A 21,803-nucleotide genomic window follows, 5' to 3' on the forward strand; every position below is an offset into this window, starting at 1 on the left:
ATATATAACTCACTAGTTTTAACAGTTGGAACAAGCTAAATTTAAATGATTCCTTGCCCCCCCCCCAACAGTCTCAGGAGTTAGAGATGGTCTAGATAAGATAAATATTCCTGAGAGCTTGGTCTTAAGGCACAGGGAGAGAAAAGCAAGTTCTCCCAGAAGGACTTTGTTCCCTCAGTGTCAGATTCTGAAAAGATTTTCTAGGTCTGCTTTTAGTATCTGGGAGAACTGGGGCTTTCAGTATAGCCCTGTGGAATTAGAGTCCACTCATTCCAAGGAAAGGCAAAAAGATAACTGATCATCTGGATGTACATAAATACTAAACAACAACAACAAAATAAAAACAAATGTGCTACAGAGCTCTGTCACAGAAAAAAAGTCACTGTTTTTAGTAATATGGACAGTAAGATATGGGGGTTTGGCACTACAAACGACAAGGAATATTTTAATGGGTGACACAGAATGTATTCTTCCAATGTTGGTAGAATCAAGTGCCCATAGTTCTTTAGGTAGTAAGACTAGCAGTTTCTCTTGTTCAGTGTCATCCTTTTCATGAGTCACAAACATTATATGATGAAGGAAGTCTGATTAGTCCTTCAGATCTAGAAACATTTCTCCCTTAAGAGTAAAGGAAACATGGACTTCATAAGTTTCCAATAGATATCGCCAATCAGGTGAAGGGGAGCCCTTTCTACTAGAAAAAAAAAAAAAAAAAAGAGTAGTGCCTTCCTTTGTGTTCCCCTAAGTAGAATTCTAAAGGTAAAGATCTAAAAACCTTAATAAGTGTGTTAGAAAACCCTACCATGTACTGAGGAATTACTCTGAGGGAGAGGTCCTTTAATTTTGGTAGGTTCAAAACTGAGAAGCTGTCCCCTGTATCTATCAGGAATTTAATAGTTTCTTCTTGTATAATCATTTCTACTTCCCCTAGGGTGTCACACAGGGAAAGGAGAAAGAACACCTGTTTCCCTGGAGCAGACCTGTTCTTGTTTAACTCATAAATCTGGTCTCAAATTCAGTTTTCTTTTCTAGGTTTCTCCTTCTTAACTTAAAATTTATTTTCTGATGCTCTGGTTTTCTGCAGTAAAAGTAAATTTTTGTTTTCTCTGTCTGGTTGTGGGTTGAATGGGGATCAATTAACCTTCGACTGGCATTGAGTACTTAATTGGTACAATTGAGAGTTCATGATTTTTTATAGATATTCCCCACCTTTTATTTTTTTTTTAATAGTCTTAAAAGTTGGTCAGCCAGTGTAATAAGGGTGTTTGTAGGTAATGTGGACCAACCTAGATTGTCTTTTGACTAGTGTAGTCAATTCCTCATCTAAGCCTTCTAAAAAGGCAGAGTTAACTAAAGGATCATTTTGGTGATTAGAAAATGATTCAGGTATCAAGCCAGAATATTCCTTACAAGTTGTTGTTGTTGTTTTTTTTTTAACCTTTCATAACAGTCCCAAATTGGTTCATCAGGTCTTTGCTTGCACTGCTGAATCTTTGTCTAGTCTGCAGTTTTGGGGGAAAGCTCTGGGATAAATTTGAGTAATTTTTGAGCTAATTCCTTGCATTCAGTGCCACCCTATGGCCTGTGTAATTCAAAGTCCATTAGAGGTCATTTCCAACCTGCTTTCTCTGTTCATTCCTTTGGTTTGCTTTCAAAAACTAATTGATATAAATCTTAAAACCTGGGCTCATAGGTCCAGATGGTTAACTCAAACTCCTTAGCAAATTCCAGTGGATCCTACCTTGCATTTGGGAAATTCCTTAGCCAAGGCTTCTACTCAGATCCAGGGTGTGTCATAAGCACTGAGGACCGTTCACCTCTCCCTGTAATAGGTTTCTCCTTAAGGGAGCTATAATCACCTCTGAATTTTTGTGCTCTTTTACCAGGGAAGAGAGAACAGCAGGAGGTGGGAGAGACAGAAGAGGAAAAGATAGCGTCTGTACCAGGCAATTCAGATAGAAGAGGATACATGGGAGTGGGGGGGAGCAGAGGGAGAGACAGTGTCAATGCTAGCAGCCTTTTTTAGTTCTGATAGTTTCAAGCAATTTGTTTTTGGTTTCCTGAAAAGAAGTTATTTTATCATTTCCTCTTTTAGAAGCTTCTAAATACCAATCCAGTAAGCATTCCATTTAGTCTATTTGATATTAACACCAGCTATTTCTACCTGTGCATGCAAATATATCAATTTTGGAATATCAAAAAGAACCCCAATTTGGCCATTTTAGATTGAGGTCTCCTTTAGTGTTATTTCCCCAGTTAAGAAGGTACTTGCAAATATGAGCTCCATACATGAATCTGGTTAGGGTGTTAGTCGGAGGTTGGCTTTCTGATGCCCCTCATTTCTCTGTTTGAAACATTCTATTTCTCATTTTAAACTTAAATTTGTCAGGGACAAAATTTCACTTTTTTCCTCACAAATTCTATTGAGATAGCCAAACTGAGGAAAAGCATCAGCTCAGCCTCTTACCTAACCACTCAGTTCAGACCCTGGTATCTTTCAACCAGGCCCCACCCAGTAAGTCTCCTCTAGGTTAGTATTTCCTTGGTATCTTTCAACCAGCCCCTCTCAGGACGTCTCCTCTAGGTGGGTATTTCCCTGTTATCTTTCAACCAGGTCCCACCCACCACATCTCCACTGGGTGGGTATTTCCCTCCAGTGTATCTCAGCTGGAGGACCAGGTACCTGGATACACCACCAAATAAAACTCAGGATCATCAACCAATATGAGAAATCCAAGAACCAGGAGAGACTCACCCAAATTCATCTGGATTCTCCAAAGAGGTGGTTGAGCACAAGGGATCTATGCTGGTACCAATGCTCTGGTTCCTCATAGAGTCCAGGCAAAGGAGAGAAGTCTGCTCTGGTCCCCTTGTAGTGGTCACCAACACTGTGACTAAAATAAACTCACACAACATGAGAGTTGTGAGTTAAGATTTATTTGGGGGCAAAATGAGGACTATAGCCCAGGAGACAGCATCCCAGAAAGCTCTGGGAAACAGTTCCAAGGAGGCTGGGGAGACCTCAGTATTGTACGTGATTTCAGTGAAGGGGTGTTGTATGTGCAACCAAGCACACACTTAGGCAGAGGCTTACTGCTAGTCATGAGAAGCAGCTGTCACCTTTGATGAGTTTAGTGTTTTTCTAGATAGGAGGAAAGACAAGAATTGGGGCTCATAAAACCTCTTCTGAAAATATCTAACTATTTGAAGGCCTGTTCAGCCAGTTTTCCCAGAACACAGAGTGCCTCGTTCCTGACCTCCATCCTGAACTCCTTACAGAAGGGTGTGTTGGAGGTGAGTGTCTTCAGTGGCCCACAATTTAATCCAAGCAGAGTTAGATGACAAGTGCCAATTTTTAGTTAGCAGTGATTTGAGCAAGCAAATTCAATTTATTCCAACTGTAATTATAAGCAATAAACGTATATTGTAATACCTAATTCATAACTATGTTTTGAAGTGAAGCTGAGATTTCTAGTCTTGTATATTTATGTATGCATATAGATATGAAATGTCTCTACTGCTAAAAAATATCAGAATTAAATTATAAAAGAGCTCAATTTAATTGACTTAAAAGTAATCACTTACAAATTAAATATTTCTAAAATAAAAACTAGCCAATTTGACTTTCAGGTTCATGTGAACTGGGAAATATTCAATATTAAGTGAATATCTGGTATTTAGTTTGTTTTGTAGCCTGTGTCCAGGTTCTTGTCCTGTCCCAGAAAGAATTCAGAGACAAGATGCAGAGGTTAAGTAAAGTGAAGATTTATTAAGGGATGGATACTGCACTCAACGGGAGAGGCTCAGGTAAGCAGCTGCCCTAAGTTTTTTTTTTTGTTTTTTTTTTTTTTTCTGCAAGTTTGTTACATAGGGTGTAAAAAATGAATGGGCAGAATATTCATTGGGGAGGGAAGGGTTTGGGGTCATATTCCCTGCTTTTCATCCCAACTCCACCCTCCCAAAGGGAGGAGGGGTTTTGTCCTTAATTAGTCTGGATCATAAGTGTTATGGTATCAGTGCATGATGGGTACTTCTAATCTGCAAGGCTAATTTGATTGTAATGAGGGCATAATGAGCAAAAGGTTACATTCTGACACTGGAAATTCTTCCCTTTTCTCACCTTTCTTTGTTGGTTTTCAGGCTGTTCATCACCCGAAAGGTGTGACCACTTACCAGCCTGGTTTTCTTCCTCTGCCCAGGGACCCCTGATGCTTACATGATGTATGATTTCCTGTGTTTGGCTGAACCCCTCCTTTCTGCCCAATTCCTGCCATTTGGCCTGTGTCCCCCTTTCTCTGCTCATTTCTAGCTGTCTTCCTGCTGCAACATTTCCCCCTCAAGGATTCTAGACCCTTAAAATCTTTTAAGGGGAAATGGGACGATGGCCAGTCTTCCGTAACTACTTCAAGCTGAACGTGGATGTAGCCCCTCTCTGTGGGCCCAGATCTCCTTGCTGTCTGTCAGAGGTAGGGGTTGTTAGTGTCGGCAGGGATGGAGAGTGGGGAGTAGGAGGCAGAGGCCTTGTCCAGTGATGTTGATGGTCTTCATCTTCAGGTGGGTTGGTTGGAATCCTTGCTGCATCATCATTTGAAGTTCGAGTTGTATTCTAGAGGATAGAAATTTTACTGGATAGTTAAAAATACAGGAGCCAAAGATAAAGATGAGAAATATGGTGGCTGTGTGGGGCCTGGAAATGGGAGAAGCCAGGTATATCCTGAAAACCATCCCTTAAGAGTCTCAGTCCATTCCTGTTTTCCATGGTTGTCCCTCTGGAGCCAGAAAGCCTGTTCATAATTTTTTTAAACATTGACTTCTACTTCTCCTGAGACATTAATGTATGTGCAGCATTTTTTGTTTATGACTGCACAAACCCCTCCTTCGCTTGCTAGGGGATAGCCTAGGGCTCGGTGATTGTCAAAGACCACCCCTGCCAGAGAATCAAGGGACTTCTGTAAGAGTGTTAGAGTGTCTACAGTTTTGTGTGTGTGTGCGTGCGTTATCCAGGGAAGGGGTCAGGTCCCTCAAGGTTGTCTCATTGTAGGCAAATCCTCCCCAACGGGCAACTGTAGCTAACATCCCTATAATTCCCTCTAGTACCAGACCAAAGGCCCTTTTCTGTCTCACGTGGGTCACATTGAGGATGGTTATTTGGGCTGGAGCCACAGTTCCCAAGGTGCAGCCCCCATAGTGAAGTGTGTTGTCTGGATGTGAGAGCAATGGCTTTGTTCCTTGTGAGGTAGCTATCTGAGGTCCCACATAGCCATAATAATCCAGGCGGCGCTGGTAAAACTGTGTGATTGGTTTGGTTATACAGCTGGAGAAAAGTTTTGGGAGGTGGGAGACTTTTGCAGAGGGGCCCCATCTGTGTTTTGAATTTTGTTTTTGGTTTGAAGTATCCATGAGGGGGTCTGTAGTCAGGGAGGGCTATATTAAGGGGATGTCTGATATAATATCCAGCGCAAGAAGTTCTGTTGGCATTAGTTTGTGAATTGTCATAGCACACGTGTGTTGTTAGGAATGCAGGGTGATGTGTAAATAGGCTGGCCCACTATATCACTCCAATTTATAGGCTTAAAGATATCCAGGGGCAGACTTAGGTTTCTGTTAGAGAGAGCCTTAAGGACTGAAAAGGGGTCTGTGTGTCCTCTGTATCTGAGTAACCCGTGGTGCATCCTAGAGGCTGAGTACAGATAAGGGAGATTTTGGTGATAATTGTAGCCTCAGAGTAGGGAGGTGTGATGTGGTAACAGAGCGGAGGGGGCCTCTCCCACGTAACAAAGAGAAACCTTGTCTAGAGTGATTAAAAGAAGATTGGCTAAAAGTCGAGATACCACGCGGTTGTTGACTGGGTGGGCCTTGAAGGTGGTGCTTATGTCTCCTAGGGTGGTGGGTTGTGGGTGGCAAATCCAGCAGAGAGAGATTTTCTCCTTTAGCAGTAATCCAAGAGTTACTGACTATTACGTTATTTTTCCATGCTAACTCTTGAGACCAAAGAGATTGGAAGAATGAGACAAGAGCAGGTAAGGGTGGAGGTAGGGTCCCTAGTATTCTTTGGGAGGAGAAAGGAAAAAGGAAAAAAAAAAAAGAAAGAAAGAAAGAATAGAAGCTGTGGGGTGCCTTTCAGATTTGGGGCAGGTCGTATTAAAGCCAGTACAGGCAGAGAAGCTTCCTCTCAGGTATGGGTGCGGTGTTAAAGCAGCTCTCGTAAAAGACTGTGAGAGCGAGCCGGGGAACAGGAGGGCGGTAAGTATCCACGTCCACCGGAGCATGTTGGGTGGGCGGGTGGACGAGGGTAGCAGCAGGCACAAGGGAAAATAATGGTACTCAGCTTGGGATCTGTGAAGTGCCTTTGTCCTTCTTGAATAAGAGTTTCAGGTCTTGAAAGAGGCTCACTCATCCACCTGGGCTCCTCTGGCTGTCCAAGGCCCTTTGTGTCCTGTGAAGACTCGGGGGCGGGGGGGTTTAATCCTAGAAATGTGCACCCAGTTAGCGATCCCCTGTAACTTTACTGCAGTGGGAGTGCTGAGAAGGAGCTGGTCAGGCCCCGTCCACTTGGGTGGTAGTTGGTCAGAGGGGAGTCCTTCTCTCCATGGTTTTAGGAGGATGAAGACTCCTGGTTGAACCTGAATGGAACCTGTTTCCTGGCTGGGGCTTGGTAAAAACCTGATTTCCATATTGTGTAATTGCCTTTTGGACCAGTCCCAGATTAACTAGGTATTTAACAAGCTCACTAGTTTCAGAGTCCACCAATATATCAGGATAAAAGGGTCCACCATAAGCCACTTCAAAGGGGCTGAGCCTTAGCCCCGCTTTAGGTGCTGCCCTGATTCTCAGCAGGGCTATGGGTAAGAGCTTTGTCCATGGTTCTGATTCTTGACAAAGCTTAGCCAGGACTTTTTAAGGTTTGATTTGCCCTTTCTACTTTTCCTGATGATTGAGGCCTCCAGGCAGCATGGAGGTGGGAGCAAATGCCTAGGGCAGTAGAAATTCATTGTGTAAACCTAGCCATAAAAGAGGGGCCATTGTCACTTTGCAAGGACCATGGAAGTCCAAACCGAGGAATTATTTCTTTTAATATTATCTTTATGGCTTCTTGAGCTTTTTTGATCCTTGTTGGAAAGGCTTCCACCCATCCAGTGAAAATGTCAATAAAAACCAGAAGGTATTTATATCCCTGGGAGGATGGCATGTGGGCAAATCTATTTGCCAGTTCTCTCCTGGATAAGTTCTTCTCCTTTGGACAGGCTGGAGGAGGGGTGGGGGCCTAAGTTTTCCCCCTGGGTTATTATGGTAACATATACTACAGGCCTTTGTGATTTCTAAGATAGTCTGAGGAAGGCTTATGCCCAAGAAAACTGTTTCTACCAGGCTAGTAAATCATCCCTCTCCAAATGAGAGGAGGCATGGAGTGACTTTAAAATTGTAATGCCCTGGGCAGCATTATTGTTTGTTCCTTAATCCAGCACCCTTCAGGGCCCTCTTCGTATCCCCTATTCCTAGCCCATTTTATTTCCTTGTCTGTATATTGAGGTGGCAGAAGTGGGCTGGGGGGTTGGTATATGGGGGAGCAAGGCAGCTTGGGTTGAAGGGGTTTTAAGAGCTGCCTTTCTTGCTGTTCTATCTGCCAGGTTATTTCCTCTTACTATATCTGAGCTTCCCTTTTGATATTCCTTGTGGTGGATCACTGCCACCTCCTTCGGGTCTTGTATTGCGTCTAGGAGCTCTAAGATCTCCTGGCAGTGTTGAACTAGGGAGCCCCGTGCAGTCAGGAGCCCCCTCTGTTTCCAGATGGCAGCATGAGCATGTAACACCAAAAATGCATATTTAGAATCTGTATAGATATTGATCCTCTTGTCTTTTCCTAGTCTTAGAGCTCGAGCTAGGGCTATAAGCTCAGCTTTCTGTGCTGAGGTCTGAGGTGGCAGGGCATCCGCCTCTGTGACCCCATGTAAGTCCACTATGGCATATGCTGCTTTCCAGACGCTGTCATGTATACAGCTACTTCCATCAGGTAACCAGGTAGCATCGGGGTCCTCGAGGGACTGGTCCCTGAGATCTGGTCTGCTAGAATATACCTGTTTTATGGTCTCATTACAGGAATGAGCCAGTTCCTCTGAGTTTTCTTTTGGCATAAGCGTGGCTGGATTTAAGGTCTGATGTACTCAGTCTTAATCTGATCAAATGCTCTTTATAAATTTCCTGTCCAATCTGGAGGTTCCAGGTCTGATCCCTTTAAGGCCGCATACAATGGTTTTGCATGAGACCAAACCTGGGAGTCCAAATCCTACAAAACCCAGCCATTCCTAAGAAGATTCTAAGCTGTTTCTTTGTGTGTGGTGGCTGCAAGTGAAGGATTGCCTCCTAGCACTGGGTCATAAGGGCACACTTTCCTGGGCTTAGAACATGTCCCAAGTAGGTAACTGGGAGGAAATTTGGGCTTTTTGTGGGGATACTTTATATCCCCTGTAACCCAGGAAGCTGAGGACCTGTACAGTGTTTTGGTCTGAAGTTTCCCCTGAGGGGCTGCAGATAGAAGGGCATCTACATATTGTAATGATGTCCCTGCCTCCAATTTGAGTTCCCTTAGTTCCATTGCTAAGGCATTGCCAAACAGGGGTGGGCTATATCCGAAATCCCTGAGGAAGGACAATCCAGGTATATTGTTGAGTTTTATTACTGTTTAGATCCGTCTACTCAAAACAAAAAGGTATTGGGAATCAGGGTGAATGGGTATGCTAAAGAAGGCATCTTTAAGGTCAAGGACGGTAAACCAGGGATCTGAGTGAGGGTTGTCTATGGGTTGGGAACAATTGGATGGAGAGGAATTATGGCTTCATTTATGATTCAAAGATCTTGGGCCATTCTATATTCCCCATTGGTTTGAGGGTAGGTAGGATTGGAGTATTACAGGGGGTTGGCATGGCACCAAAAGCCCATATTTAATGAATTTTGAGATTAGGGGTTGGAGGTCTCATCGAGCCCCTGGTTTAATGGGATACTGGCACCTGGAAGGGAAGTTATTAGTTTCCTTTAAAGTGATTTTTATGGGAGAGACAAACTTTGCCTTCTCTGGGATTCCCTGATCCCACACCTGTGGATCTACAAGTTTTTCAATTTCTGGGGTGAATACTTCTGGCTGGATTGTTTGTATCTTGTATGATATGTAGTCCAACCAGAAAAAAGCCCTGGTTTTGCTTTTCAAGGAGAGTATGAATTGCCCCCAAAGCTGAGGGAAAATCTCTTCCCAGTAATGGGCTAGGGTATTCAGGCATAACAAGACACTTGTGAGTTATAAGGATCTCTCCCCAGGTGCAAAGTTAGAGGGGTGGTGAAATGTTTTAGCTTTGGCCTTCCTTCTACCCCAAGAGTAGAGCAGGTTTCAGGAGGAAGGGGCCCAGTGTGAGAAGTCAGGACAGAATAAGTGGCTCCCGTGTCCACTAGAAACTGGACAAGCTTATCTGCCGTGTCAGTGGTCACCCATGTGTCCTCCCATGTGATGACTGTCTTCTCAGGAGCCTTGGGAGGTCCCCAATCCCGTCAATCAACCACTGCCATGACTGGCATGGGGAAATTTCCCTGCTCCCTTTGGAGCTGAGGGCATTCCCTCTTCCAGTGGCCCATTTTTTTTTTACAGAGTGGCCATGGCATCTTGGATGGAGGCTGGGACTGGCTTCCTGGGCATTCCTTGCTCCAGGGCCCAGGGCTCCCACAGCCAAAACAGGCTCCCCTTTCTGGTGGGGGTCTTCTGGGAGTACTTTTGGGGTGACCAGGAGGTGGGTTAGGTCTTATCATGACAGCTGCCAAAAGCTTGGCTTGCCATTGCTCCCTTCTTAAGCCACGCTGTTCCTTTCCTCCTCAGCCAGGCCTCTATTATTAAAGACAATGAAGGCCATATCAATAAGATAGTTAAGAGGGATTTGGGGCCCCATTCAAGCTTTTGAAGTTTTCCACAGATATCAGGGGCTGATTGGCTAATAAAGTGTGTTGCAAATACAACATGTCCCTCGAAAGTGTTTGGGCCTACATTAGTATACTTTCTGAGGGCGTCTACCAACCGAGCCTGAAATAGGGCTGGATCTTCATCTTGGCCCTGGGTGATCTCTTTAACCTTATCATAGTTAACAGGTTTAATTATGCACCATTTCATCCCCTCAGTAAGGCAAAGAACCATGTGGTCCCTTCTAGTGATGCCAGGCTGGCCTGGCTGATAATCCCAATTGGGATCAATTAGAGGCACTGCTGTCAAGCCCACAGGGTACTGATGAGGCTGGGTGATGTGGACACTGGTTGAGGTCAGACAAAGAAAACGGGGCGTGGACTCTGGTAACTCCCTGAGGCCCACCTACTATCTCCTGAAGAGGGCAAAGGAGTTCTGGCTGCACTTCTGGTATGGAAGGGTAAAGAGGCTTATAGGGTGGGGGAGGGGACTGAAGACAGTGAAAGGGTACCTGGGCTTGGGTCTTCTGTGTGGGGCTTGTGTTTTTCTAGAGTTTCCATTATAGGGGGCTTTTATGTGGCCCGAATAGGTCTTCACCGAGAAGGTCCCCTTACATAGGACTTGCATAGCTCTGGGTTCTCTCTTAAGGCCACAAAGGTCTGAACATAAGAAACTTCCATTCATTTCCCCTGTATTTTGTAAAAAATTGTGTAACTGCAGGATAGTGTTATAGTTGAGGCTTCCATTTTCTGCCCAGGCCTCATCATTTATACTGGGGCCAGGCTGTGTTACAAAAGAAAAAGAGATTTTTCCATTTTAAAGAATCTAGAAAATTGGTCCCAGGGACTCAAAATGCACCCAAGGTGAGTCCTTGGGGATGGAGGAGGTGTTTCCCATGGGTCCTTCGGGGAGAGAGTGCTCCTGTAACAGAAAGGGGCACTAGTGTTAGGAGGGCCCATGGGGGCTCCCTAACACAGGACTGGTTCTAGGTGTCCCTGTCCACCTAGTCCCACCAAATCTGGCCAATGTGGGGTATCGCCCCCCCCCCCACGTGGAAACCTGCTGTGCTTGTCCCAGCACCCTGGGAGCTCACTGTGTCCCATCCCAGGTCCATGGAATCCAGGACGGTGACCTTCCTGAAGGCTTAGATGTGTGTGGGATATGCTCTTTCTTTTGTGGGCAATGCCCCAGATCTCATCACTTCCATCCCCCCTCCCCCTCCCACATGCACTCAGTCCAGCAGGTGCTGGGCTGCGCTTGGGGGAAGGAGGAAGCATCATGCCTGTACTGAGGGTGAGGGTGTGTGTGTGTGTGTCTGTGTCCGAGTGTGAGTCTGTGTCTGTGTCTGTTCATCCGTCCATCCTGGGTGACATGCACCAAGCACAGGGTCACCAGGGAGCAGCTAAGTGTATGGCTCTGGCGTCGCAGTCCTGCCCAGCTTCAAGATTGCAAGGCAGGGACAGGGCAGGCATAGACCGCAGACCCACAGAGGGGGTCTGTCAGATGCCAGGACCCTGCGCTGTGGCAGGCAGCGAATGATGGGCCCAGTCCCATCGAGAGTGGATGGACTGCCCCCCTACCAACACCAGAGGTGTGGTCCATGGAGCACTTGTGGTGGAAGGGAGGTTCCACAGGGACTGCAGCAGTAGTGGTGGCTTCAGCCACTGTGTGAGCTCTCTTACAGTCTAGTTAAAGATGTATTTATTTGTCAAACCCAGAGGGCAAATATCCTATAGCTTGCTTGGGTCCTTAGCTGCCTGTGAAAGTTGCTGGGAACTTTTCTTAACAAGCCCTGTGCGTATGTAACAATGAGAAATAAAAACCTAGCAGCAAGGTTTGGGAAGTTCTTGGTAAATTCCTCCTCCCCCAACCCCTTTCCAAAGAGTAAGACATGACAGTGAAGTGAGATAGAGGTGGGGAGAGGAGACAAGGATAGTCAGGCAAAAGTGGATCGATAACAAGCCTAGAAGTGTAGCTGCACGGAGGGGTCAGTGCTATGCATTTACCTGTGCGCCTAGAGAGCCTGGTGTGGAAATTGTGGGCAGACAGAACTACCGTTTCTTTAGTCCGTTCCACAACCCTCTCACCCTCACAGGAGAGACATTTTCAGCGGCAAGCACCCTAGAGGCTTTTATGTGCTCTACTCCTATCCACATTTTTGTGACAGTAGGTCCGAGAGAGGTGACAGATGATAAGTAAGAGAGAGAGAAACAGTTAGTGCCTCTCAAGTGCAAGGGAGGTGAGAGGCCTTGGCTTACCAAATCTTCTGATCAGGCTGACTCACCAAAGATGTTGCCAGCAGCTGTAGCCGGTATCCAGGTTCTTGTCTGCCCCAGAAAGAATTCAGAGATGAGACACAGAGGTTAAGCAAAGTGATGATTTATTAAGGGATGGATACTACACTCTCAAGCGGACAGCAGGCAGGCTCAGGTAAGCAGCTGCCCTGAGTTCCTTTGCTTAGTTGGTTACATAGGGTGTAAAAATTAATGGGTGGAATATTAATTGGGGAGGGAAGGGTTTGTCATTACTGTCATTTTTTGTCAGCTCCTGGATGATTATTCATTTGGGTATAAATCCGAATAGTGGGGGAAGGCCTCCTATGGACATCATGGTGGCGAGAATTAGCGTTGTGATAACGTGTGTTTTGTTTCAGGTGTGCAATAGTGAGACTACTGTTGTAGAGTTAGTTATGAACAGTATAAATATAGTGAGTGTAATTATGAAGTACATTAGTAGATACAGGTACTGTAACAGCGGGGTTGTAGATCATAATTGCGGTTATTCATCCCATGTGGGTAATTGATGAGTATGCTATAATCTTAAGTAGTTGGGTTTGGTTGAGTCCTCCCCACCCCCTGATTGCAACAGATAGGATAGATATAGTTAGTATTATATTAGAGTTAATTGATGGTGCAATTTGATACAGTACGGAGAGGGGGGCTAGTTTTTGTCATGTTAATAGGATTAGTCCTGATATCAGGGGGATTCCTTGTGTGACTTCCGGCACTCAGAAGTGAAATGGGGCTAGTCCTAGTTTTATGGTTAGGGCTGTGGTAATGATGATAGATGAGGTTTGGTTAAATATTTTTGTGGTGGTTCATTGTCCTGAATATAGAAGATTAATAATTACTCCTAACATAAGTAGCATTGATGCGGTGGCTTGGATTAGGAAATATTTGGTAGAAGCTTCAATGGATCGGGGGCTGAAGTTTTTTATTAGGATAGGGATGGTCGCGAGTATGTTTATTTCGAAGCCGATTCAAATGAACAGTCAGTGAGAGCTAATTATAACAATTAAAGTTCCTGCTATAATTGTGAGTAGAATGATGCCGAGAATTAGAGGATTTATTAGTACGGGAAGGGTATAAACCAACATTTTCGGGGTATGGGCCCGATAGCTTATTTAGCTGACCTTACTATAGAATGTGGTGTAGCGTGGTAGCACGAAGAATTTTGAATTCTTAGGGGTAGGTTCAATTCCTACGGTTCTAGAAACAAGAGGGCTTAAACCTCTATTATTTACTCTATCAAAGTAACTCTTTTGTCAGACATATTTCTTATGTTTGAGGGGGAATTCCTGCTGTTGAAATAGGCAGCGACACGTGTCATATGCATAAGGCTAGGGTAAGGGGAAGGAAATTTTTTCATAGGAGGTGCATTAGCTGGTCGTATCGGAATCGGGGATAGGATGCTCGAATTCATAGGAAAGTTGCGGTTAGTAGCAGTGTTTTGGCTACGAAATTGGCTGTATATAGCTCCGGCATGTAGGGGTTGTGAAAGGCTCCGAAGAAAAGGATGGTTGTGAAGGCATTTATCATGATGATATTGGCGTATTCTGCTATGAAAAATATAGCGAAGGGGCCTGCTGCATATTCTACGTTAAAGCCTGATACTAATTCAGATTCCCCTTCGGTGAGGTCAAAGGGGGCTCGGTTGGTCTCAGCTAGCGTGGAGATAAATCATATTATAGCCAGAGGTCAAGCAGGTACGATTATTCATATGTGTTCTTGTGTTGTGATAAGTGTTGATAGGGTAAAGGATCCATTTATTAGAAGTACGGAGAGTAAGATGATAGCCAATGTGACTTCATATGAGATGGTCTGGGCGACGGCCCGAAGGGCGCCGATTAATGCATATTTTGAGTTGGAGGCCCAGCCGGATCATAGGATAGAGTAAACGGCTAGGCTGGATATTGCTAGTAAAAATAGTACGCCTAGGTTTATATTGATGAGGGGGTGTGGTATTGGGAGTGGAATTCATATGGTTAGAGCTAGGGTTAGGGCTAGAACGGGGGCGATGATAAACATAGTAACAGAGGAGGTAGCAGGTCGTAGTGGCTCTTTGGTGAATAGTTTGATAGCATCGGCAATGGGTTGTAGCAGACCATATGGCCCCACAACATTGGGCCCTTTTCAGAACTGTATATAGCCTAAGACTTTCCATTTGACAAGTGTGAGAAATGCTACTGCTAGTAGGATGGGAACGATGAGTCTTAGAATATTTACTATGAACATTTTGTTAGGAAGAGGAATTGAATCTCTGGTTGTAAAAGCTTAAGTTTTATGCAATTACCAGTCTCTGCCACCCTAACAGACCCTGGTCTAGGGTTCGTGTTTTTATGGATTAATTAAGATTAATTCATTAATTAGTCCTAAAGCGCCCCTGTGGGGTAGGCCTCATTTCTCTTGTTCTTTCGTACCGGGAGAAATTAATAATAGACAGAAACCGACCTGGATTACTCCGGTCTGAACTCAGATCAAGTAGAACTTTAATTGTTGAACAAACAAAACTTTAATAGTGGCTGCACCATTGGGGTGTCCTGATCCAACATCGAGGTCGTAAACCCTATTGTCAATATGGACTCTTGAATAGGATTGCGCTATTATCCCTAGGGTAACATGTTCCATTGATCAAAAAAGTTTGGATCAGTAAACGATGCTTCATTTTGATCAGTGGATCTTAATTTTAATCACTCGGAGGTTTTTCTGTTCTCCGAGGTCACCCCAACCAAAATTGCTGGCCCTGCTAAAAGGCTATTATCCCTGGCGGTTAAATATAGTTTTTGCGGGTCAGTTAATTGAAGCTCCATAGGGTCCTCTTGTCTTATTAATTCATCCCCGCCTCTGCATGGGGAGGTCAGTTTCACTGATTGGAAGCAAGAGACAGAACCCTCGTGTGGCCATTCATCCAAGTCCCTGTTTAGAGAACAAATGATCATGCTACCTTTGCATGGTCAGGATACCGCGGCCGTTTAACAAGCGTCACTGGGCAAGCAGTGCCTCTAATACTGGCAATGCTAGAGGTGATGTTTTTGGTAAACAGGCAGGGCTCGTGTTTGCCGAGTTCCTTTTGCTTCTTTTAAGCCTTCCTTAGTGCACACCTGTGTCGGGTTAACAGTAAGTTTAATAAATTGTTTATTATTAGATTAAATTTATTAAGTGTTAACTGTCAGTAGAGTGTTGCTGACATAAGCTTGTGCAAGGAGAAATTGTTTCTTGTTACTCATAATAACATTGTTGCTTTTATTATTTAATAGATTAGTCCAGTATCGGGTTAGGAGTTCTTTATTAACTATTGGTATTAAAACATATTTAGTGTTGAGCTTGAACACTTTCTTAATTGATGGCTGCTTTTAAGCCAACTATGGTAATTGTTGTTTTTACTCTCTAAGTAAGGCTGTATCCTTAGTCTAAAAAGCTGTACCCTTTTAGATTAACCTTTAAAAATACAATAAAATTAGTAATTCTTTAGGTATTTTTAAAGTTGAACTTACATTCTTCTCCTGGACAACCAGCTATCACCAGGCTCGTCACGCTTGTCACCTCTACTTGTAAATCTTCTCACTGTTTAGCCACATAGACGAATTAGCCCCCTAGGCTGTTCACAAGTAGCTCGTCTGGTCTTGGGGTAGTTAACTTAAGTTCTCTTTGCTAAAATTTTCTAGTTAAATCATTATGCAAAATGTACAAGGGTTAATCTTTGCTTCTTACTACTTTAGGTGTTCTTTCATCGTTCCCTTACGGTACTTTCTCTATAGCGCCATTAGTAAATTTCTATCTCCTATACTGTAGAGTTAACATAAATGATTTGTTTTACATTTTTGAAATATTTGAAATGCGTAGGTTTTGGGCTAGCTCTAGTTCAAGACGTTCATCTTTTATGAAATCTCCTAAGTGTAAACTAGGTGCTTTATTTAAGCTACGTTTTGTTCTTCCAAGCACACTTTCCAGTATACTTACCTTGTTACGACTTACCTCTTCTCACGTGTCTAGCACTTATTATTGTAATCTATAGGCCCATTATACTTGAAGAGGGTGACGGGCGGTGTGTGCGTGCTTCATGGCCTAGTTCAATTAAGCACTCTATTCTTAATTTACTACTAAACCCTCCTTTAGCCTTCAATTTCATAAGAGCCTTCGTTAGAGCTGCAGATTTTCTTGGGGGCAAGAAAATGTAGTCCATTTCTTCCCATCCCACTGGTTACACCTTGACCTAACATTTTTACGTTTAAATAGTTAAGCTTACTTTTATTCCCTTCGGGGGTTTGCTGGAGATGGCGGTATATAGACTGAATTAGCAAGGGTTGGTAAAGTTGATCGGGGTTTATTGATTATAGAACAGGCTCCTCTAGGAGGGTATGAAGCATTGCCAAGTTCTTTGAGTGTTAAGCAGTTGCTAGTAGTACTCTGGCAAGTGATTTTTTCATCATAATCACCTGGATTTAAGGCTAAGCATAGTGGGGCATCTAATCCCAGTTTGGGTCTTAGCTGTCGTGTAATTAGATAGTACTAGGGTCACTTTCGTAGTTTATTTTTACTCTGGCTATAGCTTTCTACATCCTAGCCAGGGCTTAACTCTGTTTTTGTTGCTGTTGTTGTTGTTACTCATTAACATGCTTTACACTGTATCTCTATTAATTTGGGTTAATCATATGACCGCGGTGGCTTGCACGAAATTTACCAACCCTGAATAATATAACTTAGTCAAACTTCCGTTTATGACTTAATTTTTACCACTGCTGTATCCCGTGGGGGTGTGGTTAAGCAAGGCGTCGTTAGCTACAGCTTTGTGTGCTTGATGCTGGCTCCTTTTATCCATTGAGAGTTAGGGGCCATTCTCACTGGGATGCAGATACTTGCATGTGTAATTTCATTGGAAACTAATAGAAAGGCTGGGATCAAACCTATGTGTTTATGGAGCCATGAGTCCATCTCGGCATTTTCAGCTCCTTGCTTTAAATTTAAGCTACGTCAACAGGCTGTGTGTCAGCTTAAGTTGGTGTTAAGGTGAAACATGTGCTAATTAAAATGCTTGTTCAATTCTGTTTCAAAAGTTTTGGCGGATCTAGGGAGATAGCTGTCTATATATTTTGAATATATCTAAGTAGCACATTGGTACGATACGACTGTGTTGCCGCTTGAGTAAAATTAAATTTTATCCATAGGGCTTGTTTGGGTTCTATTAGCTTATGCACTATGTCTTGTTTTTGGGGTTTGGCAGGACCGTCTGGTGCATAAGGAGGAGCTTGTGGGGGATAAGGGGGGTTTGTCTAAGCAAGCTAATTACTTGCTTAACGCGTACACATGTCTGCATGTACATGTACACATGTGGGTGTATGTGTACGTATACACGTGTGGGTGTACGTGTGAGTTATGTCCTGCGACCATTGACTGAATAACACCTTATGGTTGTATGATGCGGGTAAATAATATTCATTAAAGTCCAGCTTCAATTGATTTGACTGCGACGGGGCCTCAGACGGCCATAGCGGAGTCCTTGCAAGTTCCCCCCCCGAAATTATAAAAGTACCAAATGCATGACACCACAGTTATGTGTGAGCATGGGCTGATTGGTCATTAGTCCATTGACATGTCTTATTTAAGAGGAAAGTGTGGGCGATTTTAGGTGAGATGGTCCTGAAGTAAGAACCAGATGCCTGATAAAGTTCCGGTTTAGAAACCCCCACAATGGATGGGCCCGGAGCGAGAAGAGGGATCCCTGCTGAGCGGGTTGATGATTTCACGCGGCCTGGTGATTAAGCTCGTGATCTAAGGGTTATGATATGCTTGTTAACTGGAAATAATTTGACTTGATGTTCTATGCATGATCAAGGATAAGATGTACACGCCCAGCTTTGGGTGCTGGTGGTGGGGCTTTGGCCTCTTCCCTGAGTCTTAGGGAGGGCATGATCCTCCTTTTATGGTTTACAAGACCAAAGTAATCAATATACTACGAAGACTCTTCATTTTAAAAGGCGGTTTTCGATGATTCCTGCTACTGGTATAAGAATCAGGATTAGGAAGAAGTATAAGATGGATGCTACTTGGCCAGTCATAGTGAAGGGGGGTTCAATGGGCTGTCCTCCGATTCAAGTGAGGGTCAGTAGGTCGGCTGCTAGGATTCAAAACAGGCACTGGCTAATGGGGCGAAATATTATGCTTCATTGTTTTGATGTATGTAAGAATGGAATGAGCGCTAGGACTAGGATTGAGAGCACTAAGGCTAGGACGCCTCCTAGTTTATTAGGAATCGACTGTAGGATGGTGTATGCAAATAAGTATCATTCCGGCTTAATGTGTGGTGGTGTATTGAGGGGGTTAGCGGGAGTATAGTTGTCAGGATCTCCTAATAAGTCTGGTGAGAACAGTACGAGAATGAGTAGGGCTATAATTAGTAGCAAAGCACCTAGGATGTCTTTAATTGTGTAGTAGGGGTGGAATGGGATTTTGTCTATGTCTGAGGAGATTCCTGTCGGGTTATTAGAGCCTGTTTCGTGTAGGAATATCAGGTGCACTCCCGCCAGGGCTGCGATGATGAAGGTAGGATGAAGTGGAAGGCAAAGAATCGTGTGAGGGTGGCTTTGTCTACGGAGAAGCCACCTCAAATTCATTCTACTAGTGTTGTGCCGATATAGGGATTGCTGAGAGTAGGTTGGTAATTACTGTTGCTCCTCAGAATGATATCTGTCCTCATGGGAGGACGTAGCCCATGAAAGCTGTTGCCATCACTGTGAATAATAGGATAGCCCCAATATTTCAAGTTTCTAGAAAGGCATATGACCCATAGTAAAGTCCTCATCAGACATGAATATACAAGCAAATGAAGAATATGGAAGCTCCGTTAGCATGTAGGTATCGAATAATTCAGCCGTAATTGACATCTCGGCAGATGTGTGCGACTGAAGAGAAGGCTGTTGTTGTGTCGGATGTGTAATGCATTGCTAGGAATAATCCCATTAGAATTTGTACAATTGGGCAGATTCCTAATAAAGAACCAAAGTTTCACCAAAATGAGGTATTAGATGGGGCTGGGAGGTCAATGAATGAGTTGTTAATAATCTTTAGTAGTGGGTGTGATTTTCGGATGTTGATCATTAGGGTTCTTGCATTTGAATTACAACGATGATTTTTCATGTCATTAGTCATGGTTTGAGTCCATGCGGGAATGAATGACAACATACATTGTATTTATTTTGAGTATTATTTTTGTGATTGGCTTTGTTAGTTTTTCTTCAAAGCCCTCACCGATTTATGGGGGGCTTGGCCTGATTGTGAGTGGTGGGGCGGGTTGTGGTATTGCGTTAAAATCTGGGGGGTCTTTTTTAGGCCTAATGGTGTTCTTAATTTATTTGGGTGGAATAATGGTATTTGGTTATATGACGGCTATGGCCACAGAGCAGTACCCTGAAGCGTGGGTGTCTAGTAAAACAGTATTGGGAGCCTTCGTTTTAGGTTTGGTAGTGGAAATGGTTATAGCTGTTTATGTATTGAAGGGGGAGGAAGTGGAGCTTATTTTTAAGTTTAATGGGCTGGGTGATTGGGTTATTTATGATATGGGGGATTCTGGATTGTTTAGTGAAGAGGCAGTGGGGATTGCTGCTTTATACAGCTACAGTACTTGGTTGGTGATTGTTACTGATTGATCTTTATTTATTGGTGTGGTTGTTATTATGGAGATTACCCTTGGTAATTAAATAGGATCGTAGCTAGGGCCAAAGTAACAAGGAATGAGAAGAAGTACAGTTTGATAAATCCCTTTTGGTTGGATACTAATGTGGAGGTTTTCGTTTGTATGAGTGAGATAGTTTTTGGCAGGGCGGTTTCTAACCAGATTAAGTCTAGGAATAGGGATGCTGATTTTTGGCTTACTGAGAGGCCTAGATAGGGGATAAGGCGATGCATGATAGTGGGGAAAAAGCCTAGGAGGTTGCAAAATTTGAATAATTTTGAAGGGTGGGTGAACTTGAGGTTTTGGGTGATAAGGTTAATTTCTATTGCTAGGGCGAAGCCTAGGATTGTTACTGCAAAGGGTGGTCAATTTTAGGTGATGAGGCATAGACATTTGGGGGACTGTTATAGGGGGAATGTTGTTGGAGATGATAAATCCAGCAAAAATGCTTCCGATTAGCAGGCGTTTAATGGAATTAATAAGGAGGGCATTATTCTCCTTGATTAAAATTTATGTAGTAAAGCACGGTTGCCCCAGGAGGGCATAGAAGATAATGCGAGTACTGTAGGCGGCTGTGAGGGATGTAGCGATTAGAGTAATGAAGAGGGCTCAGGCGTTGGTATATGACGTGTTGGCAGTTTCAATGATTATGTCTTTAGAGTAGAATCCTGTGAGAAATGGAATTCCGATCAGGGCCAGGCTGCGGATAATGAGGGCTGTTGAAGTAAAGGGTATGGCTTTGAAGAGGCCTCCTATTTTTCGGATATCTTGCTCATCGTTTAGGCTGTGAATAATAGAGCCCGAGCATATAAATAATATAGCTTTGAAGAAGGCGTGGGTACAGATATATAGGAAAGCTAGGTAGGGCTGATTGATACCAGTCATTACTATTATAAGGCCCAACTGGCTTGAAGTAGAAAAGGCTACAATTTTTTTTATCATCATCGTGGGTAAGTGCGCAGATAGCCATAAATAGTGTGGTGGTTGCTCCTAGACATAATGTTACAGTTTGAGCTGTTTTGTTGTTTTCTATTAAGGGATAAAATCGGATAAGTAAGAATACTCCTGCTACGACTATTGTGCTTGAGTGCAGTAAGGCGGATACGGGTGTGGGACCTTCTAGCGCAGAGGGCAGTCAAGGGTGTAGGACGAACTGGGCAAATTTTCCTGCTGCGGCTGGAAGGAGACATATTAGGGGCATGTTGGGGTGGCCTTGGGTGAGGGCAAAGATTTGTTGGAATTCTCACACGTTTAGATTAGTCAGGAATCAGGCCCTGGCTGCTACAAATCCAGTATCTCCAACATGGTTATATAAAATTGCTTGGAGGGATGCCGTGTTTGCGTCTGCTCGGCCGTGTCATCATCCAATCAGTAAGAAGGATATAATCCCTACGCCCTCTCAGCCGATGAAAAGTTGAAATAGGTTATTAGCGGTAATGAGGATGAGTATTGTGATGAGGAATAGAAGCAGGTACTTAAAGACTTTATTAACGTTGTGGTCGGAGTGTATGTATCATACTGAAAATTCTATAACAGACCATTTCACAAATAATGCGAGTGGTACAAACATTATTGAGAAGTAATCTATTTTAAAGCTAAGTGAGATTTTTAGTGTATGGACTGTTATTCAGTGTCAGTTTGAGATAATTATTTCTTGTCCAGAGTGGATGAATATTGTAGTTGGGATTAGACTAATAGCAAAGCTAGATGCGATGGTGTTTTTTACATAGAGGGGTTACAGGTTACTTCTATAGATATTGGAGGTTGCTATCATAATTGGTAAGGTACTGAGTATGAATAATGTGAGCAATGTGAAGGTTGCGAATATGTTTATTACTTTTATTTGGAGTTGCACCAATTTTTTGGCTCCTAAGGCCAACGGATTACTTCTATCCTTTAAAAGTTTGAAAAAGCCACA

At 43.5% G+C, this 21,803-nt stretch overlaps 2 long non-coding RNA genes and 2 pseudogenes across 2 annotated transcripts; 1 reads left to right on the forward strand and 3 right to left on the reverse strand.

Annotated features, from left to right (window-relative positions):
* Positions 1-248: 248 nt before the first annotated feature.
* Positions 249-16,003, forward strand: LOC116663080. The gene is made up of 4 exons (XR_004319128.1): positions 249-261; positions 11,529-11,533; positions 12,650-12,661; positions 15,533-16,003. It is a non-coding gene; the product is annotated as an uncharacterized LOC116663080 (long non-coding RNA).
* Positions 10,444-18,059, reverse strand: LOC116663079. Its single transcript, XR_004319127.1, has 3 exons — positions 17,569-18,059; positions 17,412-17,416; positions 10,444-10,453 (listed from the first exon to the last, which is right to left on the reverse strand). It is a non-coding gene; the product is annotated as an uncharacterized LOC116663079 (long non-coding RNA).
* A 105-nt stretch (positions 18,060-18,164) lies between these two features.
* LOC116663072 lies at positions 18,165-19,320 on the reverse strand (annotated as a pseudogene).
* A 438-nt stretch (positions 19,321-19,758) lies between these two features.
* LOC116663356 lies at positions 19,759-21,803 on the reverse strand (annotated as a pseudogene).

Source organism: Camelus ferus, chromosome 4 (genome assembly GCF_009834535.1).
Source record: "Camelus ferus isolate YT-003-E chromosome 4, BCGSAC_Cfer_1.0, whole genome shotgun sequence".
NCBI lineage: Eukaryota > Metazoa > Chordata > Mammalia > Artiodactyla > Camelidae > Camelus > Camelus ferus.